Consider the following 13,837-nt stretch of genomic DNA (forward strand, 5'->3'; position numbering starts at 1 on the left):
AAGAAATGAATTCTAGCTCAAAAGGAAAGAAATATTTTTGTGTTTGTTTGCTTTTCAGAGTGCCTGGAATAGTTCAGTCCACAGTAATTGTTCACTGCCCTTAAGAACACATGAACTGCCTTTCTGGATCATGTAGCCTGAATATCTTCTCCAGTTAGCTGCCCACCAGGATTTCCCAAGTAGGGCATGGCAGAGCGAAAAATAGCCACCTCCTATTGCTTGCATGCAGTATCTGACAATCAGAGTTCACCCCCACAGCAGCCCTCTGTAACCCCTATGCTGTAGGAGCCAAACGCTGCAGAACAAAACAACAGCCCTTTAAAAGCACAGGCAGATCTGACGAAGGTCTCAGGCTTGTTCACCTTGCTGAAGCAACAGCCTTCCTCGTGAGAGAACATGCTATCACAATGCTCTGTCAAAGGTGCTGCTTCTGACCTGTTGAAGCCAGACCCTACAGGATCTGCCTTGATCTGACCTTACTAGACATGACTTTGTCATACTTGACCTAATTTCACTGCATATGACTCTGCCTTACTTTCCCTTACACTCTACTGCCAGTAGGTGCCACTGTTCTGTTCCACTTCCCTTGTGAGCCTGGAGACAGCCCAAACAGGACCATAATTTATTTTGAATTGTCTTAAGAAATGGCAATGTTTTAACTGTGGTTAAATTAGTGTTGCACACAGGCCCCATATCCTGATTCAACCACGTCATTAAAGAATATACTGTATCAGCTCAGCAACAGACAGGAGACTCTTTTTCAATAGCAACTCAAAACACTAAATGCTTAGTAGGTGTAGGAACAATGAATTTGTTTGTCCACGATGAGAAGTTATAAATTTAGTTTCCAATAGTATGTATTTGGATACCACATCAAATGTAACACCATAAAGTGGTTGTTTATTTTTTAAAAATGCAATAAACAGAAACAGTAGGAATATAATCAGAAGCTACAGGTCATGGCTTCAAAGAAGAATCATAAGCACAACAGAAGCATTTTCATGAACGTTCTGCATGTTTCAGGTAATGCATATGGGTTAATGAGTATGCAAACAATGCAACACAATCCAATGCTATATTCTGCCCAGCCAAGGAAATATATTAATTTTCTACTGGAAGTACTTGTCACTATGTAAAGAACAGAATTATTTATAGCACTTTTTGAGTGTTCTAAGTCCTTCACAAACCTATTAATCCAGACTACTGTGCTGACCAGATTGCTAGGGCCAGCTGCTCAGTTTAAGCACAATGGAGAATCATCATACCCATTCTCTAGGATTCCTAGCTATTCATGAACCTGATCCTGACTGATCCCAGTACCCTAAGTAGGTCAGTTTGTTGACCTCATCTTGCAGATAGTGAGGTTCATTTAATCCGACCTAATAGGTTCACGGCTGAGGTGAGATTTGAACCTGAAGCACCGGCAGAAATAGTTCAAGATACTATAGTACCAAGAGTACAAGATGTACAATAATCAAAACTAGAAAAAATAGAGTGAGCAAGGAAACTGAGAAAAGAAAGAATCGACATTTTTAAGGAGCAAAACGTTGGCTACCGCTATATAACACATTCTAAACAGAGAACAATAAGATATAATTTTAAGAAGATTCCTGGAGAAAAAAGCACCCAAGGTTAGCACTTGTAGCTGCACAAAACATCCTGGGATTTGTAATTATGAACTAGAGCATGCTGGCATCTTGGCTTAGATAAAAAGCTCAAAAAAGCAGCATGTTTATTTTTCTAGTAACACAAAGAAAATAAATTCCCTGAGCTTATTTCTACTTTGCAACTCAATTCCTATTTTACAAATATAGCAAAAGGGCAGGAAAAGTGGGGGTTGTCTTTTATTTTTTTAAAAAAATATTATTATCGTTTAGATTTTTGTGTACCATTTCTATCCTCTGCCATAAAATCCCTAATAAATGCAGCTTAATTACTGTCTAACAACGGTATGAAGGTTAATTATACTTGCACATGCCTCAAGATCCATTAATATTTTTCCTTGCAGCTTTTTCCTATTTCTCCACACACAACTGTATAATTTTCATGTAATTCACATTTTGAGAATTTGTTGCAGGGAGTATGAATAAAAACAGTCCTGGAAGGGCTGTAGCTGAATGGTAAAGCATTTGTTTTGCATGCAAATCGCCCCAGACTTGTTGCCTTGCATCTCCAGGTAGGTCTGGGAAAGAGCCTACTTGATGCACTTAAAAGACACTGCTGTTATAAACAATGGGTAGCTAGATAGATCAGTATCTGTCTGCTAAAAGGGGGGGGTAGGCTAGAGCTCTCCATTAATGGCTGTATGAACAGAAACAATCCCTTAAAATGGAAATATTGTTTCGTATCTTCCACCTGTGTAAAGTCTGCAAGTCCAGTGAATTCAGATTAAATATAAAAATCAGGTGGAATGAAAACTAGTTTATAGGAATGACACTTTGTGATGGTGCTCATTTGGGGCCAGATCAGATTAGAATCAATATGGCAGGTCTTGGAAGAGGATACCAGATGTGGCAGTACTGGAAAGCAATACTTTCCCAGCATGCTATCTACAAACAGCTTGAAGTACAATCAAGAAACATATAATCTATTCTAACTGCAAAAGGAAGGAGGACATAAGATTACAGTGGTACCTCTGGTTATGAACTTCATTTGTTCCGGAGGTCCGTTCTTAACCTAAGGTAGCTAATGGGGCCTCCCACTGCCACCGCCACGCGATTTCTGTTCTCATCCTGAGGTAAAGTTCTTAACCCGAGGTACTACTTCCAGGTTAGCGGAGTCTGTAACCCGAGGTGTTTGTAACCCGATGTACCACTGTATATAGAAACTATATTCTGGTGTCAGATTTCAAGTTACATGAAGCATAGCCCAAAACCAGTTACCAGGAAAAGCATTTGTGACAACTTTACCAAGTTGTAAATGTGAGTTCTTATTAAAGTACAGTCATGATCCACCTCTCAAGTTATCAGCAATCATGCTAAAAATTATATTAAAGGAGATGGCTTTGCTGGCTGGACTGTAGATATTTACTAGAACCTTTTAAAAAAAAGAAACCAGTATCTTACTTGTTCCTTGGTAAAAGAGGTAAATTAATTCGTCTTTTTAAATATGCATCTAGCTAGGGATTTGTTTGCAGCCAGTGTGGCATACAATTGCCATTCTGCATCATATTACTACTCCACAGATATATTATTCACCAGGAAGTATCATATGAGCTTAAGCTAATGTGTGTTTCCAAATACATCATCAAAGGGGTGATGAGCTAGTGGATAGTGGAAAATGGATTTTATATCTATCCAAGCACCTGAATACTGTTGCACGCCACCACAGTCTTCAAGTGAGATTCCAGGGGTTCCAGGCGCTTACCCATGGTTTGTGTTTCCTTTTGGAAATGAGACACAGCAGAAACAGTGGTGTCTTTATGATATATGGTTTATTTACACATATATACAACCTGAGCCTACAATGGAGGGGTTCACAAACTCATAATACTACCCCCTCCCCCAAAAAACCAGACACCTATCCCCAGATGTACAACAAACACCTTTCCTGGAGAAAAATCACAGACAGGTTAGCAAAGGCGTTAGGATACGCATTTTCAAAAACAGATAATAAAACCCAATTACTCCACATAACAGCATTAACTTTTTAAAACTTTAAGATGATTTTGAGCTTCACTACCACAACATTTCATTCTCATTTTGTTCTACATGAGTTATCAGCACCATTTAGAAATTCAGCTGGCCACTGAGGTTCCATGCTTCAGTTGGTGAAGTATTACACTTCTGAATTTTTCAATTTCTTATGCACACACCAGTTGCCACCCACAGGCATGTACATCATATCTACTTGTACTGAAATCAGAGAAAAGAATGTATTATCTGTTGTAACTTCAGCTTTTTTCATATGCATTGTACACCAATTTCAGTCACTGTATGTGTTTTGACCTGTTCTCAGATACTTTTAGTTTAATATTTTTAAGAAATCCAATTAGTAGCCTCTTATGGGATTAGTGTCATTTGGATTTGTCCTTCACCAATACCTTCACCAGTTTGTGGATCCATTCTGCAATAAATCAGCTCAGACTCTTCAGGTATATAATCTTTCCTGGTCTTGGATGCAGTTTGATTCCAGTGAGCTGTTCTTAATACTTGGTCTAGATTCATGTGAAACTGTCAGGGTTGTAGAGACACACAACACATACAGAATAGATTTCAGCCCACCCACCCCGATTATTTATTTATTTAAAATACTTAAATTCCACTATATAGTTGCAAGAGGCTCTCAAATATTATTTCAAAATCGTCTCTCAATGAAATCAAGCTCAAACTAATACAAGGAGTACAGATGGCATTATGTCCATATGATGCTAGGCTGAATCTAGCATTTATTTCCTCGTCTTCCCTGATATTGTCCTTACACTATCACCTACTAGGCAGCAATTCCTATTGAGGTAATCTGAGACAAGGGAGTTGGGCCGAGCTCCTAGAACTCACTAAGCCCATTGTGGAAACAGTCTTCCATATTATATTTGCAGCAGGGGTGGGCAACCTTTTCCTATCAATCCTCTGAGAAATCTGTTAGTGGGTGCATGCAAGCAGCGGGTGAGCCAGAACCAATGATGGGCAGAGTCAGGGACAAAAGCACTCCAATTGCTCTGGCATAAATGCTGCCTTGCTTCAATTTTCACATTGCACCTCAGATTAGAAATCCAAATCATATGCTGGTCTGTTTAGAACTAAGCCCTACTGAGTTTGGTGGGGTTGCTCTCAAGTAAGTATACAGAGCATTGTTTAGTTCAGCAGACAATGTACCCACTATTCTGGAAAGCAAGTGAAAGTATTTCCTTTTCCAACTTTAGCATGCTATATACATGTTCATACATAAATGACTCCCCCGCCCCAAGTCATACAACTAGGAGAAAGTGAGAAATAAAATAAAATGCTGACCCTTCCAGTTGTTCTAAAACTACATAGTAAGGAGAGGGGCTTTTAAAAGCCAGGAAATAAAATAGAAAGGAACATAAAGGAAGGAAATTTGATGGGGTGGAAGAATGGGGTACTTTCAGATTGTGTCAGACACAGAAAATGAGTCAGGAGCCACAGGCTGTCCACTTGTTTATTAGCAATTGCCAATTTTAGAAACATGTGTTTCGATTCTCCATTCTTCTTATCAAGTTTTATCTGCACTATATCTTCCTAAAAGCATAATCCTGTGTACTTCTCTATAAAATAAAGCAGCAAAATGGGCACCACGGCAAGGTTCAACACTGGCCAACTCCCGTCCTACAGGTTTGGAGCGATCCAAACCCAGCAGATCCATTCCATCAACATGGGGCTTGTGGGATGATGAACTGATCCTGGGACCCAATGCCATGCCAGCTCTTGCCCTGCCTGCTGCTGTCAATAAAGATTTGGCCTGATTTTATTCCATCACAGTTGTACAGTCTGGTTATTTTGCTGCTCTTATGGGTCACATAATGTGCCTGCCTAGGCAATGTGGAGTTTGTGCACAGGGGCATTCTGCACCCACTTCAGGATCTCTGCTAGTAAAGCTGGGCCAACACAGTATCAGGAATAACAGTGCAATCACAACCCCCCAACAGCAGAGAGAATGGAATTTATTCACATTATGAGAGAAATGACGGACGACATTGAGATGGTGGCTAAGCCTGCTCAGTGATGCCAGGGATCCCAGTTACTGAAAACCACACCTGTTTCTGTTTCCTACAGGGAACTACCTTGGGCTCTGTTTCTTGTTCATGCTAGTATAAAGGAATGTTTCTTTAAAAATACAGTTTGTTAAGCAATAGATTCAAATTACACTAATGAACACTAAAACTGATCTTCCAAAGTCAGCCTGGCATATGTTAAGATAATACATTAATGAAACCTGAACATGTTTTAAAGTGACATACAGTAAAACTAATGCAAAAGAATTTATTCAAACATGCTTATTAGGCTTCCAATTTTCCCTAACGTTGACAGGAGGCTTTTAAAACAAATATATATAAATCATAGTATTAAATGAAAAAAGCCTCAAATATTTAGTAAGGGGAAATCATAAAAAGATGGAGCCCCTCTTTAAATATGAACTTAATAATAAATGACAGTCAAAAATGTGTTTTGTGTAACCAGAGAATATTTACAGGCTGCAAGACCATGAAGAAGGAAAAAACTATCTTAAGCCCTTGAGTTCTGTACTGAATGTTAATACATTTGTATATGATAGATTTAATATGAGAACCAAGAATAAATGACTTTCAACAGCTGCACTCTGGACCTATAAATCGCTCTTGGTACTGCAAAATCCATACAGAGGAAGAACAGCTGTATAATTTACAGCATCAGCATTTGTCAAGAAAAGCAGCCAGTACAGGTCCTTTTTCAGCTTCAGAAGGCACCTTCTTGGGGGGGGGGAGTGTTTGCAGAGAACATACTTGTATAATTATGAACAGCCTACTTGTATAAGTAAATAATTACATTTATTTAACTTTCACATTGCTACATACAGCATCCTCTTTAACCCTTAATAGATCTAAGTAAAATTCAAAGAGCATAAACACCATGGCAATTTTAATGCAATTTTAAAAGTGTGAAGCTAATTAGCATTTGCTTTATTATGCTTTGCCAGAGTTATGCTACAGTAAAGTAGGAAGACCTATGCAACTTCACAGGGCACCAAAACCATGAGCTAACAGGTAAGACAGAGATTTGATGGGAGTTTCTTTCAACATATTTCCCCATCTATTATCCCAAAGACAGGCCTAAAAGACACAGCCTGCATTCATATATCAGTTTCCTCAATGTTTAAGAATTACAGCTCCTTTGAATATTAACACATCTACTCCTCCCATATTTGATTTATTCAAGCAGATATTTTACCAATCCAAAGCTTTTAAGATCTGTTTCACAGATTTGGGCTAAATGAATGTGGTATTTACAGCATTTTCTAGGTACTAATTGTCTTATTATTTCTCAGCATTTAAACTATTGTTTCAATTCCTGCCTAAAAGCAAAGGAAACAGAAAGAGGACAATTTGCCTTAATTCCAATTCAAGCATTTGAAATCAAAATCAAATTTTTTCAAATACTTCAAAATTCACTTTGGCATTGGGACAGGAGATCTTTAATTCTCTTTCTCCCAACACTGTTGTCCTAATGTGGGCCAGGCCTCACGCAACTGCTATGTGCATTAGGAGAAGCTCACATTCACTCCAATAGGAAATTCCATCTACAATGGAAATAAACAGACCCAGGACCGCTACCCACATCAGAGGAAAGGGTTAAAGCACTGCTAAAGGTCACACCATGGTCTGCACCTGCAATTTATTTTTCAAAAGGCATTCACTCAATTGCTAATTGTATGGTCTATACTAGTTTCTTACCAAGATTGAAGAACTCTGGACTGAACCACTGCAGCTGCCTACATGTAAGAAACTAGTGCAACCAGGATTTGATTTGCTTTTTCCATGGGAAAATATTCAGAAATATGAAACACACACACACACACACACACACACGGCTGTAGTCTGAGGCACAGTCCAGAATTCTACCTCCTTATTTGGAGATTGTATGAAGCAGCTCTGAAACTTAACATTCAAAGCTATGCACCAGGGTTTTAATTCTGAAAATTCAACTGGATCTTGGATTGCAAAGTTTAATTTTTGTGCATCTTGGTATTTCAAATTCCTTTAAGCTCAGATGTTGTTAAGTTGTGAGTGAACATATCAGACGACACAGCAATTCTTCAAACAGCTCTTGTTTATTCACAGGCCAGGCCAGAACAGAACTGAAGGGTTCAGCCAGCCTGCTTATATAGAGCTCCACTAGAACGCAACAGTAACCATTTTCTGTAACTATCCAATCACTGAACGTCACTTTTGATCCCTTATTTGTATATGTGGACCTGAACTATCTACAGTATCCCCCTGCTGGCCCAGGGTGAGAACTTCAGTACATAACAGATGTGTCATCTGTTCCTGTCTTTCCCAAGTTCTCTTCCACTTCTTTTGTAAACCAGAAAGCTAGAGAAAGAGAATATTGTATGTGCAAAGTAGAGATGGGAATCCTTTTTTTTTTAGTTTTAAGGAAATGAGACTAATATTAAACACTTACTGAGAAAACCCTATTAAATTCAGTATATACTGCCATAAGAAAAAGTCTTCAGCGGTCTACTTAAACAACTCTTTCTATAAATCTGTGCCATAGTTAGTGAAAATACAGATACTTGCCTATTTATGGGGGCTTTGTTGGAAAATAAAATCACCCCTGGAAATCTGCCAGGGGCTAAGAGTCAAATGCCACATTATATTGCATTCAGATATAAGATTAGACCCACAGTCTTGTCAGTGTTGCAAAGCACCCTCAGAAGGAAGGACTTTGCAGTAGTGAATTGGAGGGAGCAGTGCTTAATCCTTTCCCTGCCACATTTACACAGGAACTTCCTTTCCACAAGTCACTCCCCTTCTCTGGACAAAGGGTTCCACTTAAAAAACCCATGTCTCAGGAGGTAAATAATTGGTCTGAAACACTGGCAAGAGAAAAGCACCAGAAGGCAAGAAATTTAATTGGAAAACTGGCTGGTGGGGGTGCTTTCTACAGTATAGGGCAAGTAACACATCTCAATAATAAATGCATAATAAAGGATAATTTAACGGAATGTAGGTTTTCCATATTTCAAAAAGTGAAAATCCAGACACAAAGGTTGTTGACCCCTGCTCCAAACTAATCAACAAATTAACACAGGGAGATGGTACTTATGCCCCTGGTTCTATAATTCACAATATTTAATTTTTAAAGACAAATAATGCTATGTTTTCTACTAACTTCAGTAAACTGACAACAAATCACAACACATAGTATTACCAGCAAAAGCTCTACTGAAAGTACTTTAGCCAATGCAAATGCAAAAGAGATTTTTTGTTTGTTGGTTGGTGAATCTAGTTTATGCTATGGCTTAAGTGTTTCTAAAGAACCTCTGACTTCTTTTATTGAGTTGGAGAAGTTTCATTTATATGAGTTGCACCTAAGCCACAGAAAGAAAATAAACTAAATTATACAATCTTTAGTAAATGGATTTGGTGCTCAAGATAAAGATAACTAAAAACAGGTTTTTGAACCAAGAAGAAAAGTAGAACTGTTTTTAAAATGCTATTAACTAATTTGCCAACCTGAATGATCCCCAAACAGTACTCTGCTTCAGTAATTGTTTTTAAAGTAAGATAGATTTGGAAAATAACCAAGAATTCCTTATCAGTGGCTTACCTCTTCCTTAATTTGATCTAAGAGAACTATGGTGATTTTCCATGTGCATGCTGATTTAAAATAAAAAAGTTTTGAACTCATCTTGAAGCAATTAAGTGTACAGTATATATGAACAAAAATATTTGTAAATACTGTACATTATCAGTTCTGAGTAAGAGAAAAAGGGAGAGTACTTTTGTTCAAAATCAGATATGATTGCTAGATAGGCATGCATCTATCCATCTCTATCAACTCTAGTTGGTAGCAGACAGTATTTGCTAGTCTAATTAAATGCCAAATCTGCTAAGAAACTAATCATTTTTTTAAAAAAAACTTCTATTAAGAGTAGTTCTGAATTTCTACAGAGCCTTGATGTTATTTCTTGAAGTTCAGACCACATCTGAACTTCTATGTGGTCTGTATATGACAGATGTTCAAAGTGCATATTTCAGGAGTATGTACAATTTAGATGCATTTTTTTAAAAAAAAACACTAATGAAATTATTCTGATTAACAAGTATTTTTAAGATACAAGAATGGCTGCCATCTAAAGAGACAACATAAACCACTTACTAATGTGCAGAAGAGTACAAGGCTCCTGGGCAAGAACCCTTGAGAAATTTGGGTGTTCAATGTTTTTTTTTAATTTTTTTAACTAAGCAAAATACTAATTGCACCCAATGCTTTGTGAATACTTCATCATTTAAAAAATAAAATATGTCTGAGAATCAATGAGAGCTACTGGCTTGCTTTATAATTATATAGTTTAATACTTGCAATAATTCAAAATTACTTCAAAAAGATCAAGAACCCTGCATTTATTTTCTACCTGTGGCAAAAGGTTCATTTGTTCCCATAATAGGAATGAGAGAATGTTTTTTTATCTAGAGAATAAAATAATCTCTGGACCACCAAGATTCTAAATCTTGCCACAGGACATAATGGTGAAATGTTTGGCTAGTAGTGTCATTTAAAAATGTAGAATCTCCAATTTTCCTGTGCTGGTTATTCCATAGGTATGGATAGTGAGCTTGAGTCTCACATTGTGTCTGATCTACAACAGGGCTGTCCAGCTTCCAAGAGATTGCGATCTACACCCACTATTAAAAATCTGGCAGTTGTTGTGCTTTTTTGGGGGGGGGAGGATGAGCCAAAGTTGTTGAGTTTGGGGGGGCAATCAGGGTCCCATGATCGACCAGGATCAATCAGGGACACCCCGCGATCGACTGGTAGATCGCAATCAACCTGTTGGACATCCCTGATATACAAGATCCAATTGCATCCGTTACAAATTCTAATTTTTACATCTCCATTTGTAAATCTAATGGTTTCTTACTGCAGAGGGATCACCATTGTGAAAAGTGCTGTTGTAGTGCAATGCATCATGTAAGGTGAAGGTAAAGGTACCCCTGCCCGTTCGGGCCAGTCTTGCCAGACTCTAGGGTTGTGCGCTCATCTCACTCTATAGGCCGGGAGCCAGCGCTGTCCACAGACACTTCCGGGTCACGTGGCCAGCGTGACAAGCTGCATCTGGCGAGCCAGCGCAGCACACGGAACGCCATTTACCTTCCCGCCGGTAAGTGGTCCCTATTTATCTACTTGCACCCGGGGGTGCTTTCGAACTGCTAGGTTGGCAGGCGCTGGGACCGAACGACGAGAGCGCGCCCCGCCGCGGGGATTCGAACCGCCGACCATGCGATCGGCAAGTCCTAGGTGCTGAGGTTTTACCCACAGCGCCACCTGCGTCCCCATACAATGCATCATGTAGTCACCCATTTATTTTGAATGGGGAATTGGAAATGCTTTTATTATCTCTCTTAGGCCAACATTATGGTCCTTTTTGATGCAGCACAACTCCTGTGCAAGGATCACCTCATTTTCTTAATTACAATCGCCTTATTCCTGTGGCTGTAATTTGTTTTAACTGTTTTTAATACTGAATTTTAAATTGTTGTAACCCACTCTGAGACCTGCAGGTGATAATGATAATGATGATGATAACGGATTAACTGTTTGTCCAAAACCAATTCCGTGTGAAAACAGCAGAATTTACCATGCCACAGAGAAGGCTTGGAAACTAGCAACACCGAAGTGTTTGGATTTGATATCCCGCTTTATCACTACCCTAAGGAGTCTCAAAGTGGCTAACAATCTCCTTTCCCTTCCTTCCCCACAACAAACACTCTGTGAGGTGAGTGAGGTCGAGAGACTTCAAAGAAGTGTGACTGGCCCAAGGTCACCCAGCAGCTGCATGTGGAGGAGCGGAGATGCGAACACGGTTCCCCAGATTACAAGTCTACCGCTCTTAACCACTACACCACACTGGCTCTCACTACACCACACTGGCTCTCTGATGATGCAGACCAACATAATATGGTATTTTCAGGCAAGTGCTTCCTCATGAAATAATCAGATGTTACAATCCCCACACAAGGATGGTAAGAATCAGCCCTGTGCCTATCTAGTTAGCACATCCCCACAGGGTACAGCACATAGCGGTTGCTGATCGATTATTGAAAGTATATTGTGGTCTGAATGTATTCTATGGACTGCAGTGTTAACTAGAAATAGAACACTTTTAAGATATAAAATAAATTCAACCTCTGTTCTGTAGCCCGTATCATTCACAGATAACCAAACACCACTGGTGACAAGGGAATGTAGGTGGTATATTTTTATTCAGGACGTGTAAATACCTTCTGAAGAATATATTAGGAGAGTTATAATTCCACCTGACACCAGTAATAAGATTACTCACTGCTGATGTAACTGAAGTCACAGTGCTCCTATGAACAAAATAATGTTCAAAGCAGCCCTCAGAACCTGTTCTTTTCTCTTCTTACACATTCCCTTCCTGTCAGAACAGAACAGAAGCCCATTTCAGTGGATTAAAGGAGATGACAGGAAACATGCAGAGAAGTCTATCTTCCTGCTAGAAAGCCTTCTAGGACCTGATCTGTTCTATCAAACAGCTGTCCTTGAGTGCAAAAGAAAACTTGTGGACATTCCTTGCATGGATGCTCTGGTCCTTCTTTTTGAGAATTTGCCATGTATTTGATAAAAAACAGATGGGTTGGTGGGATTGAAGACCTTTTAAGATCTGTAGCTATAAAGTGAAAGAAAGCTCTATAAAATTTATATATTATGAGAAAGTGCACAATTTGACTTTAAAAACTTGTGTGTCTTGCATAAATATTTATCTGACCTATTCTTATGACAGAGCGATGGTTTTTCAGTACTATTTCACTGTGAGCTTCAAGGAGAACAAATTACAAAAACCAATATACTCTCTTACAGAGAAAAAATCAGGTCACACTTTAAACCACATCCCAACTTTTCACATATTGACAAGATGGAACATAAACAAAGAAGAGTGACCAAAGATGATAAAGGGTCTGGAAACCAAGACTTATGAGGAACAGTGGAGGGAACTGGGTGTGTTTAGCCTGGACAAGAAGAGACTGAGAGAAAATATGATAGCCATCTTCAAATATCTAAATGTCTGTCACATGGAGGATGGAGCAAGTTTGTTTTCTCCTGCTCTAGAGGGCAGGACTTGAACAAATGGATTCAAGTTACAAGAAACTAAACATCAGGAAGAACTTTCTGACAGTAAGAACTGTTCGACAATGGAACGATCTCCCTCAGAAGATGGTGGGCTCTTCTTCACTGGAGGTTTTTAAGCAAAGGTTGGATGACCACCTGTCATGTATGATCTAGTTGAGATTCTTGTATTGCAGGGGGTTGGACTAGATGACCCTCGGGATCCCTTCCAACTCTGCAATTCTATTATTAACTATCTGATTTTATTAATAAAACATGTTTTACTTTAAAGTGCAGTCTGCACTGTTTTGTATCACACTTTTTTGAACAGCTGCTGTTGGATGGGTGGAGGTTTATTATAACTGGTAATTTATACTTGGATTATCAACTATACTTAGATTCTTATGGTGGTAGCAGGAAAACAGTGCTGAAAAAATAAGTAACTGGTGTATGAGATGAAGTGGAGTGGGAAAATAGTAATTACCTGACCCCTCCATGCAACCACTAAACCCCACCCACCACCACCACATGATGATCCTTCACTCAACACTGGCAGAATATGATAAATATGGCAAACTCAAGTTAATAAATTTGGCTGCACTATTCTGAACCACATAAAGTTTCGGAACATTTTCAGACTGCCCTACAAGTAGTAGTAGTAGTAGTAGTAGTAGTAGTAGTAAGGCATTTGGGGATTTACTTATTTATTCTCCCCAAATATGTTGGTCTCCATGGTATTTGTGTCAATCAATATGCTACAAACAAATCACTAGTTGCATCCATTAGGAAATGAGGTAGAAGTCCTTTTTTCCCAACTTGATGTTCTACAGAGGCAATTAAAATGCATCCAATATATCATTACCAAGCACATTATCTCAACTTCCTTCATAACATCTCAGTAGCTGCCCTGTGTAGAGGTCAAGCATCGTGAAGATGTCCTTGTAATAACTCCTACTAGGAATGTTTGTGTGTAAATGTAGCCTGATGAACCCTGTAAACTTATGCAAATGAAAGATTTTTGATGTCGAATGAGCTGTAGGTGGAGGTCA

The 13,837-nt window shown here is 38.8% G+C and overlaps 1 protein-coding gene across 6 annotated transcripts in view; it reads right to left on the reverse strand.

The window, feature by feature from the left end:
- CTNNA3 (catenin alpha 3) overlaps window positions 1-13,837 on the reverse strand; it is a 577,974-nt gene that overhangs the window by 463,526 nt on the left and 100,611 nt on the right. The window lies entirely within an intron of this gene.

The sequence above is a fragment of the Podarcis raffonei genome, chromosome 5 (assembly GCF_027172205.1).
Source record: "Podarcis raffonei isolate rPodRaf1 chromosome 5, rPodRaf1.pri, whole genome shotgun sequence".
NCBI classification, from domain to species: Eukaryota; Metazoa; Chordata; class Lepidosauria; order Squamata; family Lacertidae; genus Podarcis; species Podarcis raffonei.